Here is a 27,018-nt window from a genome sequence, read left to right on the forward strand (position 1 = left end):
TTGACTTTGAGTTGTAGATGCATTATTTTTCTCTGTTAAAAATGTTCCCTATTTCAAAATTCGTAAGATGTGAAGGTTTAGAAAAATCAAGTTGTAAAAATACTTTAGTACTCCGCCATTCATTCCTCAGGTCCTGGAAATCGATCATTACTTTGGTTCACAGTCTGAATGTCTGGCATTTCTTCTCAGTCTTACCATTATAAAACAGTCTTTTACAGATAATCACATTTATTGTACAAGCTAACTGAAAAAGTACTGAATAATTGTCACTGCTTCCGAGATTAGATTTCATAGAGATGTTTTTTGTTAGCACTGTATCAAGAAGCTTTCGATGGAGGGAGCTGCAGTAATATTAAAGAATTGTTGACATCTTACTTATCAGAGGGACTTATATTTGTAAACAAAACTTGACTTCTTAAAAGCAAATGTCAAGAGGTTATTTTACCGTCTGTTATACCTTATAATGTAGTTCTGAGATATTCCATGGGTGAGGTGTGTGGGAAAAGTTTAATATAGTAGACTGAGAAAAGCCTAGTGTGTGGTACACAAAATGACAAGGAACAAAAAGCAAGAACAGACAATAAACATACGTTCTTTCTGCAATTATGCAGTAGGATTTTTAAATAACAGTTCCCATTACCTCAAACTCAGGGAAATACACTCAGCTCTTATATATGCTGAAGGCAATGAGAACTTTTTTTTTTTTTGGGGGGGGTCCTCTTTGAGGACATTATCTTTGAAACAACGAGCAAGGAAATCCAGTAAGTAACTGGTTGGAAACCTAACCTGAAGCCCAGACACATACTGAAATTGGAGTTACCAATGCTTTACTAGAGTACTACATCTTCTGGTTTTCTCATTAGTTGTCATACATGTGTTTCCTGTTGTGCTTACTAAAATAATACCTCATTTTAGGCTACATTTCCTGCAAATACCAACCAAGAACAAATTTTCTAGATTGCAATTTAACATTTAAACATGATTTTGCATCACATTTTAATAAAAAAAGGAATGGATGTTTAATAAATCGTGCTGGGTAATTAGCTACTTGGGCTTCACTTTATATGGCATGAAAAAAAGAAAGAGGAAGAGAGAGAGATGGAAATGGAGAAGCATGAGGGGGAGAGGGAAGAAGAGGAGGAAAAGGAGAAAAAGAAAGAGAAGGAGAAGAAGAAGAAAGGAGGGAAGGAAGAGAAATGCAAGAAATTGCAGAATAGTTAGGGAGGCAAATGCTAAGCATAAAACCATAAGAAAGAGAAAAAAATTGGGAAATATTTTGTTTATTTTAGGACTCCTATTTTCTAAGTGACAAAGTAAACCACAAAGGAAAAAGTGACTTGGCTACATAAAAAATGGAAAAACAAGACCATTCTATCAAAAACAGCAAATTAATAAAAAAGCAACAATAAGGTGAGAAAGTATCTGTGGCAAATATGACAGACTAGCAATTCATGTCCTGAAAATATAAAATGTTCTTAGAAATATATAAGACAAATTGTAAGATCCCAACAGCTGAAAGAGTCACAGAGTTTTGTTCATAGTTCTTTCAAATCGATATTGAAAAAAGTGATGAACAATTTCAATTCACCAGAAATCAAAGAAATATGAATTAAAATAAGATGATATTTTGACTAATACTTAGAAAACATAAAATATACTTAGTAACAAAAAGTATTTGATGGAATAAGAGTATTTACATATAGAATACTCGTAAATTGATACCGGTTTTCTTGATCAGTTTGGTCATACATATGGAAAGTGGCCCAAAAATTCACAACTTTTTAATCAGTTATTGTCATTAAAACCTATCCTATGAAACTGTCATGTATACAAATTGTCACTCTAGTGTTATTTATGATAAACAATCCTAATATCCAATTATAAGAAAATGTTTCTGTACCGTATTTCCCTGAAAATAAGACCGGGTCTTATATTAATTTTTGCTCAAAAAGACGCATTAGGGCTTATATTCAGGGGATGACATCCTGAAAAATCATGCTAGGGCTTATTTTCCGATGAGGTATTATTTTCGGGGAAACACGATAATCTAGTCACTACTGTATAGTCCCCCAACCTGTAAGCTTAGCATCATCAGGCAAATTGTTAGAAATACATATTGTTGGCTCTACATGACATTGATTGACTCAGAAACTCTGGGTGGGCCCAGCATTCACTGTCTTCAAGATATTTTGATATATACTAAAGCTTGAGACTCACTGATATAATGAAGTATTACACAAACATTCAAAATATTTTCAAAGAACACTTCACATGGAAAAATTCTTACAACCTAATATTAAGTGAATAAAAGTAAAATAAAAATTGTTCCTATTTAATGTGATCATGAAAATTATGTATACTATGATTTCCATTTTGTAAATACTTGTGAGTATATATTTGTAAAGCAAATCATGTACCTGGGGCCGGCCTGGTGGCTAATGCGGTTGGAGCTCCATGCTCCTAACTCCGAAGGCTGCCGCTTCAATTCCCACATGGGCTAGTGGGCTCTCAACCACAAGGTTGCTGGTTCAACTCTTTGAGTCCCACAAGGGATGGTGGCCTGCGCCCCCTGCAACTGAGATTGAACACGGCACCTTGAGCTGAGGTGCCGCTGAGCTCCCAGATGGCTCAGTTGGTTGCAGTGCAGACTCTCAACCACAAAATTGCTGGTTCATCTCCCTCAAGGGATGGTGGGCTGTGCCCCCTGCAACTAGCAATGGCAACTGGACCTGTAGCTGAGCTGCGCCCTCCACAACTAAGATTGAAAGGACAACAACTTGACTTGGGAAAAAGTCCTGGAAGTACACACTGTTCCCCAATAAAGTCCTGTTCCCCTTCCCCAATAAAATCTTTTAAAAAAAAGATCATGTATATGTATATTCACATATCACATATGTACACACATACATACGGATATGTAGTAACAGAGCAAAGTGCTATTATTTTCAATATATGAAAGAAGATAACTTTGAGTTATTTGTTCTTTGCACTTTTATGTATTTTTCCAAATTCTCTCCCATGAGGACATATAATTTTTATTGTCAGTAAAAAATCTCCACCACCAACAATTTTCATATGTGCATGTAATGCTCAGAGCCCTAAGTTTCCTGTAATCCTAAATGTTCATTAACATTTCATGATGACATTGATGTATTGCAAGGAGAGACCCCTTCTTCAATAGCAGATGGTATTTTATCATTTAAGAAAACAGTAAGATGTGGTACGTGGGTTGACCTAGCCACAGGCAGGATGTGGCCACCAGAGCTGAGCTATAAGTCTTTGAGCAGTGAGCCACATCCTCTTCCCACTAGTTCTTTTTTTAGCTGATGGCAACTCCCAGAATTCTGACGTTAACCAAAATTTACATCTTCTTTATATTGCTATCATACCCCCTTCGTTCATCAGCATTTCTCACAGTAGTCTTAATAGAGACTACCAGGTATAGAAATTAAGGAAATCTTAGACATTAGACATTTCAAATAACCAAGCTTGTTAAGCTAAAAAGATCTAGCGTAGGGAACCAAGAAAAAAGTGAAAAAACAACAGTTGCTTACCTTCCTACGTTAAAAATTATCTGTCCTTTTGTTATCTCAAACAAACATCAGAATTTCTTCCCTGGTTGACTTTTATTCCCAACTATCTGAGTACAAAGAACCTTCAACCTGTCCTATTAGTACTTGGATAATCTAGTGAACCTATCATTGTTCACAGTGGTCTTAAAAGCCCTCAAGTGTTGGAAACATTTTAAATGTCATAGAAAGTAAATATTGTAGCCTATGTCTTTTTAATTGTCTAAATCACTAGAACACCATAACTTCATTTTTGCTTCCTGCTCATGTTAACATAGATGGTAAGAAGATTAAGAAACAGCTCTGGGTGCCAGCTGGGCACTGGACTTATCAGGGGGATCACTTCAGAGACTGTGTAGATGCCTGACCACTGTGCTGTACACCTGAAGCTGAAGGAGAATAATACGGAATGTCAACCATAATTAACTATATAATTAAATATATATATACATGGTCACGGGATGTAAAGTACAGCTTAGGGAATATAATCAATGGTATTGTAACAGCTATATACGATGTCAGAGGGGTAGTAGATTGGGGGCGGGTATCACTTTGTGAGGGCTGTAAATGTCTGACTATTACATTACTTTGTTTACACATAAAAGGAAACAGCCCCAACTGCTCCAAATTGACAGCTGCCCCCGATTAGGGTACTTAGGGACTAAGAACAGGCATCATTCACCTCGTATGCTATGACTCGCTTTAGCCTCCATAGCATATGTTGGAGAATTCCGTGGGCAAAAATATAGTTCCATTCCTTAAGTAGGTGCAGAAATTGCTATGATTTGAAGGCATAGTGCTGTGTTAAAGAGCAGTGACATATCAACATAAATATCCCAAATTCTTATAGGAAATAGAAATAAAAGAGTGTAATTGTATATAGTGACCTTGAAAGTTAAATACACTTATTAAGCCCACTTAATGGCAACAAGGTCTTAGATTTTCTAATATCTGTCATTCAAAATGTATGGATATATGAGATTGATTTTGGAAACTTAAAATCCCTAATATGATGCTTGATATTTTGTGGCGTATAGATGCTGTCACCTGAATGTTATGGTCATGCCCTCAGGTTTTATTACTAAGGTCATTTTCGGACTTCCTACAAATGCAGTTTGTGTCTCTGAGAAATTCTTATAGATATTTGACTAAGATTGGAAATACTCAGAAAAGTTTCAAAAGAAGCTTTAGAAATTAACTGCAACATGGAAATACAGACGATAAGGTGATTTTGTAGAAAACTGAACATAGGTAAATGCTATAGGATGGAAAAACCAATAAAAAATAAGAAACTTAAAACACCTGTGTTTTGTCAACAGTGGCTTGGCAACTAGAATAGGAAGGACAGAGGAAGTGAAACCCATGCTGGCTTCCAGAAGTCAGCTACAAAAAAAATGAACTCCTAGGACCAGATGGTTCTATGGCTTTAGTAAACAATAGATTTGCATAATGCTTCCTCAATAATTCTGTCTGAAAGAGTGGTGAGCTAGAAAACAATGTATAATTGTGCCTTTTTTTGAAACTCAGCCATCTAACTGGCCAACTAGTAATCAGGGAGAAACTGAAATGTTGGGAAGGACAGAGGACATGAAGAACTCTTGACCATCTTGACTACAAGATAATTGTAAATGCCAGTATTCTTGGGAGTATTAGGTCTCCCCTGGTGGCCACATTATAAACTAATTATCATACAGGAAAGAGGGCTTCTCTGATTTGGGGCACTACCTCCCTAAGGTTTCCTTGTTTGTTCTAATTTGTAGCTTCCTTTGATTTTTGTTTCTAAGGCTTGGGTGACTGCCATTTGGTTTCTCTTCAAAAGAATCAACAAACCACTTAATGTGAAATTCTTTTTTAGTATACACATGCATCATTACTCCCTATTGATCTCAGGATGTGGAATATCCCCAATACACCTTTTGAACAAAATCCTCTGTTTCAGCAAGTGGACAAGAACCCTCATCTACTTCATTCCTTCTACTGATTTAATTAAGAGCAATTATTTCCACAGGTAATTCCTCCACATGCAAATTCAGATTTCTACTTTTAATCACCTGAATCAGAAAATGGGCCAATGGAATAATATACCACCGAAACCCACCTTTTCTACCCTCAAACATGGCAGCAATCTCTTTCCCATTTTTAAGTTAGATACCGAAACGCCCAGCTTAAAAGGTAAGGCTTACAAATTCAAAGGCCCCCAGAGCTCAGGTAGGTAACACACCTAAATATAGCTGATGGTAAAGGGAGGAAAGACTAACAATAGAAAGTGTTGGGGATTATTGTGCTATGGCAAACCTGGTCTAAAAAAGAAGTCAGCAGTTCGCCAGCTCCAGACAATTGTTGCCATGTAATAATGTAGCCAAAGAAAGGCCCAATCTCCTGGATTTTCAAGAAAAATAAAATTCATTACTTAAAAATATCTCAACTTTATGAGAATACTGATGCTGTTTCAATGTTAGCAACACAATTTAAATTTTAATAATATTGTAAAGGGACAAAGCACTTCTGTAAGCAGTATTTATCTTACAGAGTATCACATTGTCAACACTACTTTATTCTCTAAGGCAGGGCTGTCCATTAGAAATGCAATGTGAGGACATACCTGATTTAAAAGTTTCCAATAGCTTCATTCAAAAATAAAAAGAAATAGGAAAGATTAATTCTTATAACGTATTTTATTTCACTCAGCTATCTAAAATGTTGGTAATCATAAAAATTATTAATGAGTTATTTCACAATTTCTGTGTTGAAATCCGGTATGTATTTTATACATACAGCACATTTCCCTTTTTACTGGACATATTTCAAATGCTTAATAGCCATATGTGGACAGCGCAGCTCAAAGTCTTAAAGTGCTAGTTCTTACAGACATACGAACAGTGAGCAAGTCTTTGATTTGGTAAAGTGGTGTCCTGCCCTTTGAGGGCAGCTGCCAGTGTAAGAGCAGGGGACAGATAGGAGGGGCTGTGTTCATGGGATATGTTTTCTTAAGGAAATATTGTAAAATGAATTTTGGATATTGAATTATGTGAAATATAAGATGTGATGAAACAATACAGTAAATGTTTAAATAAAAAAATTATTATAGTAAAAGACACATTGCCATTAACCCCTCCTCAAAATAACCCCCCTCACTTCAAACAAACTTATCCCATCATTCTTGCCACTTTCTGAAGCAGTTTCAGAAGTCCTCTTTTGTGAATGTCTTTAGTTGTGCTGTCATGGCTGCTTTGATGTCCTGAATCATTTTGACTTTGGGGAAGAGCCAGAAGTCACTTGGTGCCAGATCCGGTGAATAAGGTGGATGAGGACACACTGTAATGTTTTTATTTGACAGAAATTGCTGTATACCAGAAGCTATGTGTGACACGCAGCCCTTCCATTGTGATCACAAAATATGGTGAATGCTGCTGTTGAGTGCCATCCAACAAAAAGGTAGAAATCTTCAATATGGGAAGTGGGGTGTCGAACCTTAGTAATAGTGTGTGACAAGTTTCAACTTATTTGGTGCAGTCAGTTGGGTGTAAGCTATGGTTGAGAGAAGGTGTGTTAAGTGTGCTGTAAATCATCCTCCATCATGACAATACCCCGTGTCACACATCGCTTCTGGTAAAGTCAAAATGATTCAGGACATTACAGCAGCCATGACAGCGCAACTAAAGGCTCTCTCTAAAGAGGATTTCCAGAACTGCTTCAGAAAGTGGCAAGAACAATGGGATAAGTTTGTTTGAAGTGAGAGGGATTAATAGCAAAGTGTCTTTTAGAGTAATAATATTTTTTTAATCTAAACATTCACTGTATTGTTTGATCATACCCCGTACAATTTTATAAGTGTCATTGGGAAGTCATTTAATGCATATGCCCTTCCATAATATTATGAAAAATGACAATTTATCCTCTGCATGTGCACGTCTAGTAGGAGCCTGCTATCTAGTGAAATAACTTTTTGTTATTGCTGGATTTTTTTAATTTATAAAGTTTTTTGTGTCAGGTGCAAAAGGATTTGACTCATTCTAGAACAAAATTCAAGTGGAAAAACCAATGAGGGGACAAATATTAATTCAAAAAGGAAACAAATAGATCACAACAAAACAAGAAAAAGCAACAATTCCTAATTTTGAGTTGTTAAAGACCGAACGGATTTCGTTGAGTTTCTTTATATCTACAGGTGTCTAAGCAACAATTGGACAAATGATTGATGAGCTTATTATAGCATATCCATTGAATGACTGGATAATATCTTTGCCTTGAAATTTGTGATAGGCATAATGATGATGATGATGATGATGATGATAATCATAAACACACACACATTCTCAAAATTCAGATAAATAGAATTACGTACGTATAAATTTGAAATGTCATCATGTTATTTTAATATGCATTTTTCTATTACCAGTGAAATTGAGCATATTTGCATGTTTTTAGTAATTTAGATTTTCCCTTTTGTGAATTGTTGGTTCATATTTTTCACCTATTTTATATTAGATGTTTGTCTTTTCCTTATTGAGTTTTACATATTGCAGATACAAGTAATTGTGGCTTATATGTGTTGTACATATGTTTTCTACTTTTTGTCTTATAGTTTTACTCTTTTTAGGAACAAAGTTCTTAAGTTTAATTTAGTTTAAATTATCAATCTTTCTCTTTCATGATTGTTGAGTTTTGTATTTGTTTAAGGAGTTCTTCCCTACTTTGAAGTCATGAAGATATATTCTACATCAATATTTTATTTGTTTATCTATCCTTTTGTATTTAAGTCTTTCATCCACTTGGAATTGATAATTGTACATGGTAAAGGGAGGAATCCAGTCATGCTTTCCCAGTTGGATACTAAATTTTCACAGTTCTGTTTACCATTCTTTCTCTATTGAACTATTAGCAAGTGTCCACTTATGTAAGTATACTGGGCTCTCCTTTAAGGTCTTTGGTCTATTTGTTGGTCCTTGTTCCGATATGAAACTGTCTTAATTTTTATGAATTTATGTTTTGATTATTAGTGGGTAACTTCTTCTAGATATTTGTTCTTCATGGGTGCCTTGGTTATTCTCTTATTTTATCACTTTCATATAAATTTTAGACTTTGCTTAAGTTCTAGAATGGGAGTGAAGTCTTGGGGGTGGGGCTTGGGATTTGGATATGGATTGCATTGAATCTATACATCAGTTTGAAAGGATTTGACAACTTTATATTAAGTTTCCCAATCCAAATTTATGGGATGTCTCCATTTAGTTAGATTCTTCCAGTGTTCTTCAGTAATGTTTCGCCATAGTGGTTTTACACTTCTCTTACTAGACTTAATATTACATTTTTTAAAAAAATAATAGACTTTAATTTTTGGAGCAGTTTTAAGTTCATGGCAAAATTGAGCATGAGGTACAGAGATTTCCCACATACCTCCTGTCTCCACAAGTGCATAGTCTCCCTCATATTCAGAATCCTCTAGCAGAATGGTACATTTGCTACAACCACAGTGATGAACCTACACTGACACATCATCACCCAAAGTCCATAGTTTACATTTGGGTTCACTCTTGATGTTCTACATTCTATGTACTGCATATGTTTTAATGTAATGATAAACGTTACCTTTTAAACTTTTATTTTCTGATTGCTATTGCTGGTAGAAATGCAAATATATATATATATAAATGTATATATATATAATTGTCTGGAGCTGGAGAGCTGCTGACTTCTTTTTAGATCAGGTTTGCCATAGCACAGTAGTCCCCAACATTTTCTATTGCTAGGCTTTCCTCCGTTCACCATCAGCTATATTTAGGTGTTTACCTACCTGAGCTCTGGGAGCCTATATACACACACACACACACACACACACACACACACAAATAAATATATATATAAATATATATATATATATATATATATATTAATTTAGTAAACTGTTAGTAATACAAATAATTTATCTACAGATTACTTAAAAATATATACAATCATACTATCTGCACATAATGACATTTTTTGTTTTTCTTTCTAATTCTTAAAACTTTATTTCTTTTCTTTGTATGATTGTGGTGCTCATATGTAGGCCAGCCTATTATATAGAAGTGGTGATAGATGCATGCTTATCTTGTTCCTAATATCAAAGGAAAAGCTTCCAGTGTTTCACCATTAACTGTGTTGACTGCTGTAAATTTTTGTAAGTATCCCTCAAAGATTAAGAAAATTCTTCTTTATTCTTAGCTTGCTGCAATTTACATCATGAAACTATTGAATTTTGCCTTTTTTGTCATTTAATGGTCATTTAATGATAAGATCATTTGATTTCCCTCTTTCCTTGTTTATATAGTAGATTGCATTAATTGATTTTCAAGTACTAATCCCTAATTCATGGGATACATAAAATTTAGTCATGATGCATTATCTTTTTCTATGTTTCTGGATTCAATTTGCTAATATTTTGCTTAGAAAGTTTTCATTCACATTTATGAGTTGGCCTGTCATTTTCCTTTTTCCTTCTGCTACTTCTAAAATTTGAGAATGAAGTTATGCACATCAAGAAAAGAAGTGATGCTAACACTGTGAGAGTGTTAATTCTCTGCTTGTTTTTCAGATGAGCTTATGTAAAATTGGTTATTTGAAAAAAGCATTTTATTTTTAAATAATTTCAGGCATCCAGAAAAATTGTGAGAATAGAACAAAGAACCTTCACCCAGTTTCAGTTTCACTCATCATTAATATATTGTCACAATAGATTTATCATTCTCTCCCTATTTTTTTCCTGAACAAGTTGAAAATAGGTTGCAGATATCATGCTCCTTTTCTCCTAAAAATTTCATCATGTATTTCAAAAGAAGAGCACTTTGTTATGTCACTAGAATACGGTTAGCAAAATTAGGAAAATTAACATCAGTGAAATAATATTGTCTAATGTATAGTCCATAATAAAATTTAGCCAATTGTCCCAATAGTATTCCTTATTGTATATATGCATATATATGCATATATATATATATACACACACATATATATATATATACGCATATATATATATACATAAATTTGATATATATATATCAGTTTCTTTTTCTGATTCAGGATTTAATGCACTATTTTAAATTGTATCTAGTTGTTAAATCTCTTTAGTCTTGTTAATCTAAAACACTTTGTCCAACATCTTTCATATTCTGTGACATTGATAATTTTACAAGGCAATGGCCAAGTATATTGTAGAGTCCCCTATAATTAAAATAGGAATTATTTCTTCCTTGAATGTCAAAAGTAGAATTCACTGATAAAGACCTAAGTCTGGGTTTGGAAGTTTCTTTGTGGGATGATGTTCAATGACTGAATCAATTTCTTTCTTTCTTTTTTTTTAAGGTTTTTATTAAAAATATAGCTAACATACAATATTATATTAGTTTAAGGTGTACTTCATAGTTATTCAACATTTATATACTAAAGCAGTGATCACCATGATAAATCCACCAACCATCTGACACTGTACCATGTTATCACAATATTATTGATTATATTCTCTGTGTTGTATATTACATACCCATGACTTATTTGTTTTACACCTGGAAATTTGGACCTCTTATTCCTTAAAAACCTTTTCCCACCTTTTAAAAAATTTTTCAATTACAGTTGACATTCAATATTATATTAATTTCAGGTGTTCAGTATAATAGTTAGACGTATAATTTAAAAAGTGATCCCCCCCGAATAGTCTAGTACCCACCTGGCACTGCACATAGTTGTTACTGTATCATTGACTATATTCCCTAGGCTTTATTTTACATCCTCCTGACTATTTTATAACTACCAATTTGTACTTCTAATCCCTTCATCTTTTTCCCCCTCCCCCCCAACACCCTTGCATCACCCCAACAAATCTAGAACCAATCTGACACTATACATAGTTACTACAATATTATTGACTATATTCCTTATGCTATACCCTACATCCCCATAACTACTTTTTAACAACCAATTTGTACTTCTTAATCCCTTCCCTTTTTTCACTTACACTCATAACCCTCCCCTCCCATCTGGCAACATCAAAATGTTGTCTGTATCTATGAGTTTGTTTCTTTTTGTTTGTTTGTTTTGTTCTTTAGATTCCATATATAAATCACATTCCATCTATCTTCCTCTATCTGATATACTCCACTCAGCACAATATCCTCCAGTACCATCCATGCCACTGCAGATGGCAAGAACCCATTCCCTTCCCTGGCTGAGCAATATTCCATTGTATATATATACCACCTCCTTTATCCATTTCTCCATGGATGGACACCCAGGTTGCCTCCACGTCTTGGCCACTATAAACAATGCTACAATGAACATATGGATACACAGTTTTCCTTAAAATAGAGTTTTGGGTTTCTTTGGGTAAATACCAAAAAGTGGGATTACTGGTTCGTACTTTGTCTCTTGTTATAGCCTTTGTTTTAAAGTCTATTTTGTCTGGTATAAGTATTGTTACCCCAGCTTTATTATTTTTTTCTAATTCCCATTTTCATGACATAAAATTTTCCATACATTTTCTTTCCATCTATGTGTGTCTTTCAATCTGAAGTGAGTCTTCTGTAGGCAGCATATATATGGGTTTTGTTTTCTTACCCATTGAGCTCTCCTATGTCTTTTGACTGGAGCATTTAATCCATTTACATTCAAAGTAATTATTTATAGATATATAACTATTGACATTTTATTATTCATAATTTTGATCTTCACCCCTCCTCATCTTAAAGAAGCCCCTAACATTCCTCAACAAAGAAACAATGGCTTCTTTGTGTGGGAGAAAGCTGCGCCTCCAGCCATCATCCTGAAGCCAGAAAATTCTGTTCCTCTCTGTATGTCCCTGGTGCCTTTAAAGCTGCTGCTCCAACACTGGAACTCAGAGCCAGTAATTACATCAACGAGTAAGGCCATGCTCAGGCCCTTTAAGAGGAATGCTTGGGGCTGCAACTGCCCAGCCACAATCTCCACTGGTTTTCATAGAGAGAAATTGTGGTGAATTCTCTTCCCGGCACTGGAACCCTGGTGTGGGGCTGGGACCCCTCACTCCTCAGGGGATCCTCCAAAACTGAGATATCCCTCCATAGTTTTCATTGCCACATGCAGGTATGGGACCAGCTTGTTCCTGGTCTCACTCCCTCCTACCAGTCTTCACATGGCGTATTCTGTATATCCTTAGTTGTAGGACTTTGTTCAGCTTGACTTCAGGTGATTTTCAATGACGGTTTTTCTGTAGTTTAGTTGCAATTTTGAGGGGGTTGACGGAAGAGGCAAGCACAGCATTTACCTACTCTGCCATCTTGACTTGATATTACCTGCTAAACAGTACCTTTAAAATTTCCATTTTGATTTATTCTTTCAATCCACATACTTTAGATATTTGTCATTCTTATAATGTAAGTCATTGTTAAGAACTATGGCCACTATGTAACACAGCGCTCTTTCTTTGAATAGGAGATTTTTATTTCTGGTGTTTAAGTAGTAAAGCTGTTACTACTACAAACCTAAGTTTATGCATAATTCCTTGCTCATGGCTTGAGATTTATAGCTATATTTTGTCCCAAGTATGGGGCATATAATTTTTTTTTCATTTTTGGTCAGATTTCTGACTCCATGTCATAGTTCTTTGTTTTTTCACTCTATTTTCTCCTTTGAATTTACTGTCCTGATTTTGTGCAATTTCCTGTTTCCTAACCTCAATTATAGAAACAAAGTAGGGATATAGATAAATAAAATAAACAGATGTATAAAAATTACCTGAAATGTTAAAAGCAATGTTAAACAGGGCTAAATTCCTACAGAAAGGAACTATCTGGAAAGTGGATGTGTGTGTGTGCTCTGACAATTTTATAACTTATTATTCTGTCATTATCTACATTTTGAGAGCAGTCCTTTTATTCACCATCCTTAAATTATTATAATCCTTTGTGTCACCTATTTTCTGCCAGGATCTTGATTGATAAACTAAGTGGTACTACAAGTGGTCCCAGAAAACAGACTATCAAAATGTTATCTGAGATTGGGTTGCCCATAAAATCAAGAAATGCAGAGATAACTTTCTTGCAACGGGACAAAGAGTTATAGATAAATCCATGACATGCAGTGACGTCACAGTTACTCAAACTTAATTACCAGTAGTAGTGCCTGAAGAAGGCAAGGAATTAGGACAGTGCATCTGAAACTTTAATATACATACAAACCACTGCAGTTTCTTGTTAAAATGCTATTATTGACATAATAGGCCTGTGCTAGTGTCTAAGAGACTGCATTTCTAACAAGCTCCTAGGTGATGCTGATAGAACTCATATGACCACATATTAAGTAGCAGGAATTACTGTGTTTCCCCAAAAATAAGACCTAGCTGGATAATCACCTCTAATGTGTCTTTTGGAGCAAACATTAATATAAGACCCAGTCTTATTTTATGATAATATAAAATAGTGTCTTATAACGTAACATAACATAACATAACATAACATAACATAACATAACATAACATAACATAACATAAATAATATAATATAATACTGGGTGTTATATAATATAATGTAAGACCGGATCTTATATATTATTTTTTGCTCCAAAAGATGCATTAAAGGTGATTGTCTGGCTAGGTCTTATTTTTGGGGAAACACAGTAGGAGACCAAGCAGTTGTAGCACTTAGTGTCTATGACAACAATAGTAATGATAAAGATTGAACTGGCTCCTTCTTATATCCTTAGAGATGTAAGTAGGGTAAATGGAGATGTTGAGAGCTATCAATATGCATTAGAGAAGAACTAGGGAGACTATCAGGCCCCCTTGCAGGTCCGAAGTTATCTGTCATCTGCTATGGGTGCAGGGCAGATATGGCTCAGGACAATGCCCAAGGTATGACTATAAGGACTACATAATTGTGGCAACAATTACTTGCGAAGGTTTTAAAAGCAATAGTAAAGGTACTCATAAGGAAGAAAGAGGCCTCAGAGATGGAGACTTTTCAGCAAATAAGACTGAGAACTTTGAACCTTCAAATTCCTCTAGTATGTCCTGGTTGGCAGAGGCCATCCATCTCTGCCCTCTGAGGTAACCAGCCCCCTGAACAAAAAAATCCTTGTCAGTCACTCTTTCTGGGATAGTTTTCTCACAAGATGAATCCAATTCTCTTTCTGGCTCACCTTCATCTTCTTTCATTGCCTCCAGGACAAGTCTAAGAGATTTCAAGATAGCCTAGATGGGGAGGTATAAGATTTTTAGGAGGAGATAAACTATATGCCCAAAATTAAAAGACATCATTAATCTCTATCAGAAAGAGCCTGGGCAACATGTATGTGAGTATTAAACCAAGGGGCTGGAAAGATAAGGCTTCATCAGGCCAAATTCATTGGTAGGAGTGTGCTTACCCTGGATTTGCCATTTGTTGAATTTTTTAAATCACCTGGGAATGATAATAAGATGTATATATACTGTGAATCTTCCTCTAAGCTTTCCCCAGTACGACCTCAACTATGAACCTAAGTGACTGAGTGCTAGGTAAAAGAAAAAACCTGAAATTTTTAGGGCTGATTAGATACTGGCTTCAAATTTCTGTTGATACTCAAAGACCCAAAATGTATCTACCGTGTTTCCCCGAAAATAAGACCTAGTCAGATCATCAGCTCTAATGTGTCTTTTGGAGCAAAAATTAATATAAGACCCAGTTTTATTTTAATATAATATAAGACTGGGTATAATATAATATAATATAATATAATATAATATAATATAATATAATACTGGGTCTAATATAATATAAGACCAGGTCTTATATAATGTAATATAAGACCTGGTCTTATATTAATTTTTGCTCCAAAAGACTCATTAGCGCTGATGGTCTAGCTAGGTCTTATTTTTGGGGAAACATGGTATGAACTACTAGACATTGTAGGGACTTATGCAGGTCAACTTATGGATGGAATTTTGGTTTTATTCCATCCACAGCATGTCTGGACAGACTATAGACCTGTTCTATTATTATTTTCTCAGCCCCAGAATGTATACTTATACTTAATATCTGTCAGAATCACAACCGTGGTTCTCTGACCCATGGAGTAAAGGCTATGAGAGCAGGAAGAACAGAATCTTCTGCAACTGTTTCCAACAATTCTCACCACAATTGTGTATCAAAAGCAATACTATCGTGTTTACCCAAAAATAAGACCTAGCCAGACAATCAGCTCTAATGCTTTTTTTGGAGCAAAAATTAATAGAAGACCCCGTCTTGTTTTACTATAATATGAGACCGGGTCTAATATAATATAAGACCTGATCTTATATTAACTTTTACTCCAAAAGACGCATTAGAGCTGATTGTTCAGCTAGGTCTTATTTTTGGGGAAACACGGTATATCCATGTGAAAAAAGACCAGTCCCATTATCAAGACTTTGAGAGATACACAGCTAGTAATTGCTACCATGTCTTATCTACTTTTAACTCAACAATTTGACCATTAACTGAAAAATTAACTCAATATTCCAATAGTCCATGGAAAAATAGACTCGATCATCACATACATAATCAGGTAACCACGGAGGTCACAGCTGAAATTCCAAATGCGGTGTCTTTACTGGAGCAAATTAACACAGTCCTTGGAACTGGATATGTAGTTATTGGGAATTGTCAATTCCCATTAATTAATAAAATCAGAAGCAGTTTGCATTTACATGGCAGAGACAGCAGTATAATTTTTCTGACTTACCCCGGGACATTGTCAAATTTTATATTCTCTCTTGATCTTGTAATATAGTTCAGAGGCTTCTCGATCATCGTGTAACCAATAGATCATTACACAGGTTTATTATGCTGGTGATAGTATGACAATTGGACCCAGCAATAATAAAGTAACAAATACCTAAGATGCCTTCATAAGACTCACGTATTCCAGAAGATGGGAAATAATTCTTGCAAAATATCAGAGCTCTGCCACATTGGAGAAGTATCTGGGATGCAGTGTTCTGGGCCCTATCCATGTATCCTTTATACGGACACATCTATGAATAGTGAGACATATTAATTGCTTCATGGATCTCTTTGGATTTTGGAGGGAACATGTAACATATTTGGATATGTTTATCAACCCATTTACTATAATGCTAGTAATGCTGCTAGTTTTGATTGCAGCCTGTAGACAAATAGGGCTCTGCAGTAGTTAAAGGCTGTGGTGCATGTGGCCCCACTACTTATTCCTTATAGCCTTACACATGCAATTTTATTGGAAATAGGTGAGGCAAAAAAGATGCTGTAAAAAGTGTTTGGAAAGCCCTGGAAGAGATTAACATCACATGTCTTTCGGGTTTTAGGGTAAAGCTATGCTTTCTTTGCCTGCTGGACCTAGGTAGAGATGGAACACCTGACCATGGGACACCAAGTAAACATGTGGCTTGGACTTCCTAATATGAAATGGGTATTGTCTGATCTATTGAAACACAAGTAGGTTATATAAGACTTAATTTAAACAGGTCTAGAATGCAACAGTAAACTATAAGAACACTGGTTTAGACTCCTGCTATATTTATTCCTTCACTGTCGTCTCCTTAACTCACACATATATACAGGAAATTCCCTGTTCCAGTTAATGGAGAACAAAGAATAATGGGCCTGGTTGATGGATGTGTCTGCGTGGTAGATCATTATCAGGTGGAAATGGATAGCTTCTGTACTATAATTCCTTTGGGGAGTGGCCCTGAAAGAGTGTGGTGAAGTAAAATCCTTCAAGACAATAGTCTTTGGAGGTTCTCTAGCTGTCCGCATTTTATGGAAGGAAAGATGGCTTGAGTTATGTATCTACACTGACTTACAGACATTGGCTAATTGTTTGATTAATTAGTGACCTGAAACAAAGAATACTGAAGATTGATGACCAAGAAGTGTGGGGGAAATATATATTTGGTTTCTCCTCGTGCAATGGAAAAAGTGAGCAAATATCTTTGTATCCTATGTAAATGCTCACCAGAATTATCCACAGTGAATGAGGTTCTTAATTAGGATCACAAAATGACTTGGCCTCTTGTTGTCAGTCACTTTCCTCTAAATCTCCCAGTACTTGCACAAATGGCCCATGAACAAAATAACTGTGATGGTAGGGAGTGAGGTGATTTCGGGTTCAAACACATGGTGTTTTCCTCACCAGATCTGATCTGATGACTGCCGTTGATGAGGGCCCAAACTGACAGCAACAAAGGCCAGTGCTATGACCCCAATATATACAATTTCTGGAGTATGACAACTGGTCGGTGGCCATTGATTGTATTATACTCTTCCCATTAGAGGGGCAAGCAATTTTCCCTGATGGAATTAAACAATTTTTTCAGGTTTACTTTGACCTTCTCTGTCTATAGACTTCTTCTAGAACCTTGATTTGTGGACTAGCGGAATGTCAATATATCCTGAACAAACGTGCTCTGACCAAGGCATACATATTACATATGTATTTCAACAATAGATATTTCAACGATAGACTTATACCCATAGAACTCACTGGACTTATTATGTGCCACATCACTGAAAATGAGTTGGCTTAATAGAATGGTGAAATGGCCCACTGAAGACTTATTTATGGCTCCTGCTACTGATAAAATCTTGCAAATTTATGGCACATGCCTTAAACCAACAGGCCATATATCATGCAATCTCTCCTATAGCCGAAATAAGGGTTTGACATTAAAATAGTCATTCTCATAATGACCTCTAACAATCAAGACATTTTACATCCTGTCATCAAGACTTTAAGCATGGCGGTGAAGAAACTAGCATGTAAAAAAATTATGATATTGAAGAATTGGAAGCTTCTGGACATTTTATGATACTTATGCCATTGTACTAATAGCCAGCTTATGGCCATGCTAGAATTTGGTCCCAATTATTGGGAGAAATTCCTTTTTGCCTCTGGCTTCTTTCAGGATTTTTTTCTTTATCTTTGATTTTCTGTAACTTGAAAATGATATACCTAAGATGCAGGGTTTTTTTTGTTGTTGTTGTTGTTTATCCTGCTGCTGTTTTCTGAGCTTCCCAGACCAGTGGTTTGAGCCTAAGTTTATTTTGGGGAGAGTCTCAATCATTGTATCAAATATTTGTTCTCTTCCTTTCTCTCTTTCTTCTCCTTCTGGTATTTCCATGACATGCACATTACACCTTTTGTAGTTATCCTACAGTGCTTGAATATTCTGTTCTGTTTTTTTTTTTCCAGTCTTTGTTCTTTTTGTTTTTCAGTTCTTGAAGATTCTCTTGATGTATCTATCCTCTAGCTCAGAGATGGTTTCCTCTGCTGAGTTGTCTTCCAATAAGTTGTCTTTTAATGAAGAATGAAGACATTCTTCATTACTGCTATGGTGTAAACTTTTTTGTTTTTCTTTTATCTCCAGCATTTCTTTCTTGTTCTTTCTTATGAGTTTCATCTCTCTGCTTACATTGTCCATTTATTCTTGTATACTGTCTCCTTTATCCATTAGAGCCCTTTGCCTATTCATCATTGTAGTTGACTAGAGGTCAGAATTTGTTCACCATCAATAATTGGAAAAATTTAATAGCAATTAAAAGTGGCTTGAATATTATGATCTAATTATTTAACATATATATTTGTGTATACATAAAAAAATTATTGACCTTTATAAATCAGGGATATTTCTGTTAACAGGGGTTATGTCTACATGTTGGAATGCAGGGTAATTTTTACTTAAAAATACATTATCAATTATTTAAGATTTATAATGATTTATAATCATCAGAAAAGATAAAACTACATTTTTAAAATCTTTGTTAAAGATCTGGAGTACTCTTATTGAAGAAATACATTTTGATTTGTCACAATGATTTAGACTATTTTCTCAACATATTTTTTGATTATGTCACTTACCATCATACGTTCCCTGAATTCTTTCTCATCTAGCTTTTTTCCTCTACTATTGGAGGTTTTATTCTTAAGGTATATGCCATAGTAGACATTTATGGGTTAAAATAGAAAACTAACAGCTAACTTAAAATAGTTTTGAGGCTACATATTTGAGGCTATATCTATCTACCTGTATCTATCTATCTGTCTATTCTATATGTCTAATCTAAAATGTGTTTTAGGACATAGTTGGTCTCCAGGTGATGGACATCTTGTAGAATAAACATAGTCAAAAGTATCTGAGGGCTTGTGTTCTAGGTTGAATATTGCTGGTTTGACCTTGGAATGCAGGGGGTACTTAGGGATGTTCTTTGAATGTAATTGAGAGCATGGATTTCTGGGATATTTAATTTAATCCTGTTTTAAACATAAAACTTATTATAGTTATTGATTACAGACAATATTTATGTAGATGTTGATAAACTTTGCCAATATTTTGGCTTACCATTAGTACTCAGTCTGAAGCAAAAAAAAAAATTTTTTTTTCCAAAATTATACTAGAGAATTTGCCAGATGAACACACTGCTATGTCTCTGCTTCCGCAGTGTCCATGGAGGTGGAGCAGCCCTTCATGGGCTTTCAAGGCCTGTTCTGCACTAGGAAGACCATCTTGTAAATGCTGCAAACCCCTCATGCTTTTACTACCACCACTAAGATACCAATTCCTCTCCCAACACTCACACCAGAAAAGATAGAATTTGCTCTAATAAGCTAATTCCTTCTTTGGCTCACTTTCAAATCAAAATATCAAATGGATGTGTCTGATTTGTGGAGTCAAATATATATATATATATATATATATACACATATATATATATATAATTTTATATATATATAAAATATAATATATAATGTAATATATATTATATGTAATATATAATATATACAAGCTTCAAGGGAATCTGGGAATTTGAGTTCTAACTCCATTTGGGAGGACTCCTTAGTCTTTCTACTGTATTCAAGGTGATTTCTTAAATTCTAGTTTAAAATACACTAATGGTGTATTTAATCTTTATGACCGCATATCTTTCTTTCCAAGATTTCCAAAGCCAGTTTTTCAGCTCTCCCATTTTTTAAAGAAAGTAATCTCCTATTTTCATTCCAATGATATTTCTTCCTCATATCTCTGAATACTCCCCATATGTTTATTTATTAAAATCCTTTTTCGGATTATTTCATTATTTTATTTCCGTTTGTATGAATTCCTTTGTTTGAGGGATCTTCTGACAATTCTCAGATTTTCTTGTCTATGTTGTAGGGTTTTTTGGTTTTGTTTTGTTCTTTTACCTCTTTCATAAACTTGCTGTGGGAAAATACTGATTTATCTAGAGCCTCTCAGTCAACTGAACATATGGTGTTTTGGTTTTCTATGATTTTAAGGGGCCGTTATCCACTCCGTTCACCAGAGAAGATTGTCTTCACCTTCTAAGCTGGCAAAAGCTGCTTTTCAGTGGTAAACAGCTTGTTCAGAAAGTGTTAAATGCTTTCTACAAATAATCTCTTCATCTTGTAGAATGGGACTTAAAGAGGTCCTGTACCTGTCATTTCTTACTTATATGCGGTTCTAGTAATGTGGTCAGAAAAGTGACTTTATTAACAAAGCTGTTTATTTTCAGAATGTAACACTTTCTGTGGGTCCCGTCTTTGCAGGCTCTGATTTTCCATACTCAACTTCTCCTTGCAATGATAGGATATGGTTACAGCTTAGTTATTGTTGAATGATTGCCATATGATTGCACATGTGCGATGCCTACTCACTATATAATCATTAGTAAGACTTATCAGTTTAACCAAAACCCAGATGATGAAACTTACTTAGTATTATGCTGTGTTGAAGGCAGTTTTTTGCAACGTTTTCTATAGTTATGCTGAAGATTTAGGCTGATGTGCTTAGGAGTAGAGGAAGCTCTGTTAATCCCCTCTTCTGGGCTTTCTGCAGCCTGACAGAGCCTCTCTCTGAACTGGCAGAACCCTCAGCCAATCACACATACGCAACATCTTCCAGCTCTTTTGAAAATGGTATCCTTGATTCAAACACTTAATAAAATAGGTATAGAAGGAAAACACTTTAACATAATAAAGGCCATATATGACAAACCCTCAGCTAATCTCATATTAATGGTGAAAAACTGAAACTCTTTTCTCTACGTTCAGGAACACGACAGGGCTGTCCCCTATCACCTCTGCTTTTCAACATAGTGTTGGAAGTCCTTGCCAGAGCAATCAGGCAAGAGAAAGAAATAAAAGGCATCCAAATTGGGAATGAAGAAGTTAAATTGTCATTCTTTGTGGATGACATGATGCTATATATAGAAAACCCTAAAGACTCCACCAAAAAGCTATTAGAAACAATCAACGAATACAGTAAAGTTGCCGGCTACAAAATTAACTTACAAAAATTCATTGCATTCCTATACACTAACAATGAAATCTCAGAAATAGAAATATGAAAAACAATTCCTTTTGCAATTGCAGCAAAAAGAATAAAATACCTAGGAATAAACTTAACCAAGGATGTGAAAGACCTATATGCTGAAAACTATAAGACATTTTAAAAAGAAATTGAAGAAGACACAAAGAAATGGAAAGACATTCCATGCTCATGGATTGGAAGAATCAACTTAGTTAAAATGTCCATATTACCCAAAGCAATATACAGATTTAATGCAATCCCCATCAAAATTCCAATGGCATTTTTTAAAGAAATAGAACAAAAAAATCATCAGATTTGTTTAGAAGCACGAAAGACTCCAAATAGCCAAAGCAATCTTAAGAAAAAAGAACAATACTGGATGTATCACACTCCCTGACTTTAGCTTGTACTACAGGGCTACAATAATCAAAACAGCGTGGTATTGGCAGAAAAACAGACACATAGACCAATGGAATAGAATTGAGAACCCAGAAATAAAACCACATAAACATGGACAGATAATTTTTGAAAAAGAAGCAAAAAACATACAATGGAGAAAAGACAGCCTCTTCAATAAATGGTGCTGGGAGAATTGGATAGCCACATGCAAAAGAATAAAACTGGACTCCTATCTGTCACCATGTACCAAAATTAATTCAGAATGGATCAAAGACTTAAGCATAAGACCTGACACAATAAACTGCATAGAAGAAAACATAGGTACTAAACTTATGGACCTTGGGTTCAAAGAGCATTTTATGAATTTGACTCCAAAGGCAAGGGAAGTAAAAGCTAAAATAAACAAATGGGACTATATGAAACTTAAAAGCTTCTGTGCAGCAAAAGAAACCATCGACAAAATAAAGAGGCAACCAACTGAATGGGAGAAGATTTTTGCAAACAGTGCCTCTGATAAGGGGCTAATATCCAAAATATACAAGGAACTCATGAAACTCAACAACAAAAAAACAAACAACCCAATTGAAAAATGGGCAGAGGACCTGAAGAGACATTTCTCCAAAGAGGACATACAAATGGCAAATAGACATATGAAAAAATGCTCAACATCACTAATCATCAGAGAAATGCAAATAAAAACCAAAATGAGATATCACCTCACCCCAGTCAGAATGGCTATCACCAACAAGACAAATAGTAAACAGTGATGGAGAGGCTGTGGAGAAAAAAAAACCCTCCTACACTGTTGGTGGGAATGCAGACTGGTGCAGCCATTATGGAAGGCAGTGGGGAGGTTCCTCAAATAATTACAAATAGAATTACCATATGACCCAGCAATCCCTCTCCTGGGTATCTACCCAAATAATTTGAAAACATTTATACATAAAGACACGTGTCCTCCATTGTTCATTGCAGATTTGTTTATGGTGGCCAAGACATGGAAACAACCAAAATGTTCTTCAATAGATGAATGGATAAAGAAGTTGTGGTATATATATACACAATGGAATACTATTCGGCGATAAGAAAAGATGATATAGGAACATTTGTGACAACATGAATGGATCTTGAGAGTATAATGCTAAGCGAAATAAGGAAGACAGAAAAAGCAGAGAAGCATATGATTTCACTGATATGTGGTATATAAACCAAAAACAACAAAAGAACAAGACAAACAAATGAGAAACAAAAACTCTTAGACACAGACAATAGTTGAGTGGTTACCAGAGGGTAAGGAGGGGATGGGGGAGGGAGATGAGGGTAAGGGGGATCCAATCTATGGTGATGGAAGGAAAACTGACTCTGGGTGGTGAACACACAATGGGATTTATAGATGATGTAATACAGAATTTTACACCTGAAATCTATGTAATTTTACTAACAATTGTCACCCCAATAACTAAAAAAAGAAAAAGAAAAAAGGAAATGGTATCCTGTCCTTTGCCTCTTTGCAGAGAATCTTGAATTTCTATAAGACTTAGGAAATAGTGAAGACTTTCTAACAAAGGTCACCCCAGACTTTGTAAGATGAAGGTAAGATATACATGTTAGTGTCACTGCTCTCGTGCCAAGCAAAGGGCCTGCCCATGGTGAATGATTAATTTTTTTGGTAATTGAGTCTAGTGGCATTTGTAGGAGACTAACATTTTCTAATAAAAATGGAATGATTTTGCAAGTGCTGAAATTTCTGTTTAGAAATAATAATTTAAATTGAGGTGGAAAGCAAATGGAATCAGATGAAAATAAAATTAATACAGTAAATAAATTTCTTCTGAAATTAACATCCTAAATGTTAAATGCCAATTAATTTATACTGAGCTAAAGCTCTCTACAAAAAGAACCTTTCAATATCGCTATAGTATTGGGTAATTATTGTTAGTGACAGTTTACAATTTTGCTTGTTGGATTGCTTTTTGCACACGTTCTGCATTGGCGTTGTCGATGTTATTGCAATGGGGTCTTTGACCCCTTTGCTTTCTTTCCATGTAGTGAGTTATGAAGAAATCTAATTTTTTGGCTCATATGTACACTCTGCTACAGTGTGGAATCATTAGGCATGAAAAGATGGGATTGTGTGAAAGAATGAAACAATGTTTTGATTCTTCAAATTTCTACTGTTAACCTCTTTAGCTCTAGCTCATAGGTGAAAAATGAAAACAAAAAGCCCTTGATCACTATTGTACACATGTCTCTGCTGACACACAGAGAGTAATACAATTGTTTTCTTAATAGAGCTGGTAACTGATATGTAAAAATTCAGTAAAGACTAAAGTAGGTTTGTAGATGATAATGTGAAAAATGAAAAACTCATCTAAATGCATAGAGGAAGTTAAAATGGATCTACTTATTTGTAGACCTGTAAAGAAGTTTATTCTCATCTCTACCATTTACTTAAGAAAAAGCAGAGGGTATTTGGCCTTGCTTGTCTATAGTGGCTTCATGGTCTTTCTTTATTTTTATTCTATGTGGTCGGACAATTAAGTTCGCAAACTCATCCTAGAAAAAGTGCTACATACCTCATTGCTGAATATCACTACGGTCACCTTAGAAGTACTCCCCTTGGGAAGCTATGCTCCGATGCCAGGGTTTAGTCCACCCTTGAAAGCAATTTTGGAGCTCTTTTTCTGGAATGGCCATCAGAGCTATCATTGTATTATCCTTGATATCCTTAATGTCATCGAAACGTCTTCCTTTCCATATTTCCTTTATCTTTGGGTAAAGAAAGAAGTCGTTGGGGGCCAGATCAGATGAGTAGGGAGGATGTTCCAATACAGTTATTTGTTTACTAGCTAAAAACTCCCTCACAGATAGTGCCATGAGAGCTGGTACATTGTCGTGATGCAAGAGCCATGAAATTTGGTGAAAAGTTCAGGTCGTCTAACTTTTACATGCAGCCTTTTCAGCATTTCCAAATAGTAAACTTGGTTAATTGTTTGTCTAGTTGGTTCAAATTCATAATGAATAATCCCTCTGATATCAAAAAAAAGGTTAGCAACATTGTTGCAACAAGTTTGTAAAATTAATTGACAGACCTGGTAGCCTGCTGTGAAAGGAGAATGTTCAGTCACTTTTTTTTCTTATCTCCATTCCTACTTATTGGCTACACTTTCATCCTAGCTGGATTTAAGGGTAGGGAAGGCATGAAGGAGAGGGAATAGTTAAAGCGGAGCAGAAAATTTCCTATTTTGACTATGTTGACAAAAGATGGCTCTATGCTCTCTAATCCCAGCAGCTGGTTTTTTCTTTTCTGAATCATTCTTATGGGTTATGAAAAGATGGGATTGTGTGAAAGAATGAAGCAATGTTTTGATTCTTCAAATTTCTACTGTTAACCTCTTTAGCTCTAGCTCATAGGTGAAAAATGAAAACAAAAAAACCTTGATCACTATTGTACACATATCTCTGCTGACACACAGAGAGTAATACAAGTAATACAACTGTTTCCTCCTGCATTTCTGGATCTCTCTTACCTGAAATTCACTCAAACTACCATTTTATCTGGTTGCTTATTCCCTCTTCAATTCCAAAGAGTTTTATCCAAAAAAAAACTTCCTCAGAAATGTTTCATATAACCTGACTTTTTCATCACCTTACTGTTCTTGACAGTTCCGAGAATCAAGTAACTTTTTTAAAAAAAAGTTTAAGTGCTTTATAGATTTGACATTTTGTCTAACACTTCCTGTGGAAAACAACATTTATTCTACTTCACTGCCCCAGCTTAATTCTATGCTCCCCTTTGTGACAATACATCACAATAGTACATATTGAGGAAAGGTTCTTTTTATAATTATTACAGCTTTGAATCAATGGGGTCCTATAACTATAATTTCACTGAAGATCATAAGGTTTCTGTTCTGTTCTACCTTGGGACCTGCCAGAATCATGATAAAACTCCACTTTTTGTTACCTAGAAGGTGATTTAGGTCTTAATTATGTTTGTTTAATTCATTGTTTCTCCACTGAGGTGGGGGGTAGTGGGTGCCCAGTGAAAAGGTATTTAGGAGTTGCTATTTATTCCTATCACACAAGGAAGGATATTTTATTTTCGACTGTTGAGAACAAAACCATGCCCAATCCTCTATTTGATAATAGTTAAAAGTTCTCTATAATTAAAAAAAAATAAAAATATATTTCCTATAAAGTTAAACATAATTTACTTATGGTTTGACTATTTTTCTTAGAACCTATTCCCTAGGTCATTTCCACCCTTCATATTTCTTTCAAGTTGACTGAATACTTGTTTTCCCAAAGGATCTGCAGTCATTCAGTCTACACTGAATTTTGCCTCATGAGAACAGCCTCATGACAAAAATGCAAGCCAACCAAAGCTTTTAAAACTGCTTTTTGTTTTAAAAAATGTCAAAATGACTTTTCATTCTGACTAGAATGTTAAATATAAGATGTAAAAATAAAATTCTCATTGGATGGTGTATGTTCAGTTTTCTCCTACTTCTCAAACTGAATGTTGATTTAAATTGATGTGGAATAAATTATCCTTTTCTTTTTGGTTCAGGGTTATTTTATATTTATTCACCTGCTATTTTCAGTTTAAGGCATGAAAAAGACTATATAAATCTTTGAAATAGAATCAAGAGTGTTGTTTGCATAAGGAAAGTTTCTACCAGTTCTTTTTTTTTTTTGTAATTATAGTTGGCCTTCATTATTGTTCAGCTTCAGGTGTAC

This window comes from Rhinolophus hipposideros, assembly GCF_964194185.1.
Source record: "Rhinolophus hipposideros genome assembly, chromosome: 1".
Lineage (NCBI taxonomy): Eukaryota > Metazoa > Chordata > Mammalia > Chiroptera > Rhinolophidae > Rhinolophus > Rhinolophus hipposideros.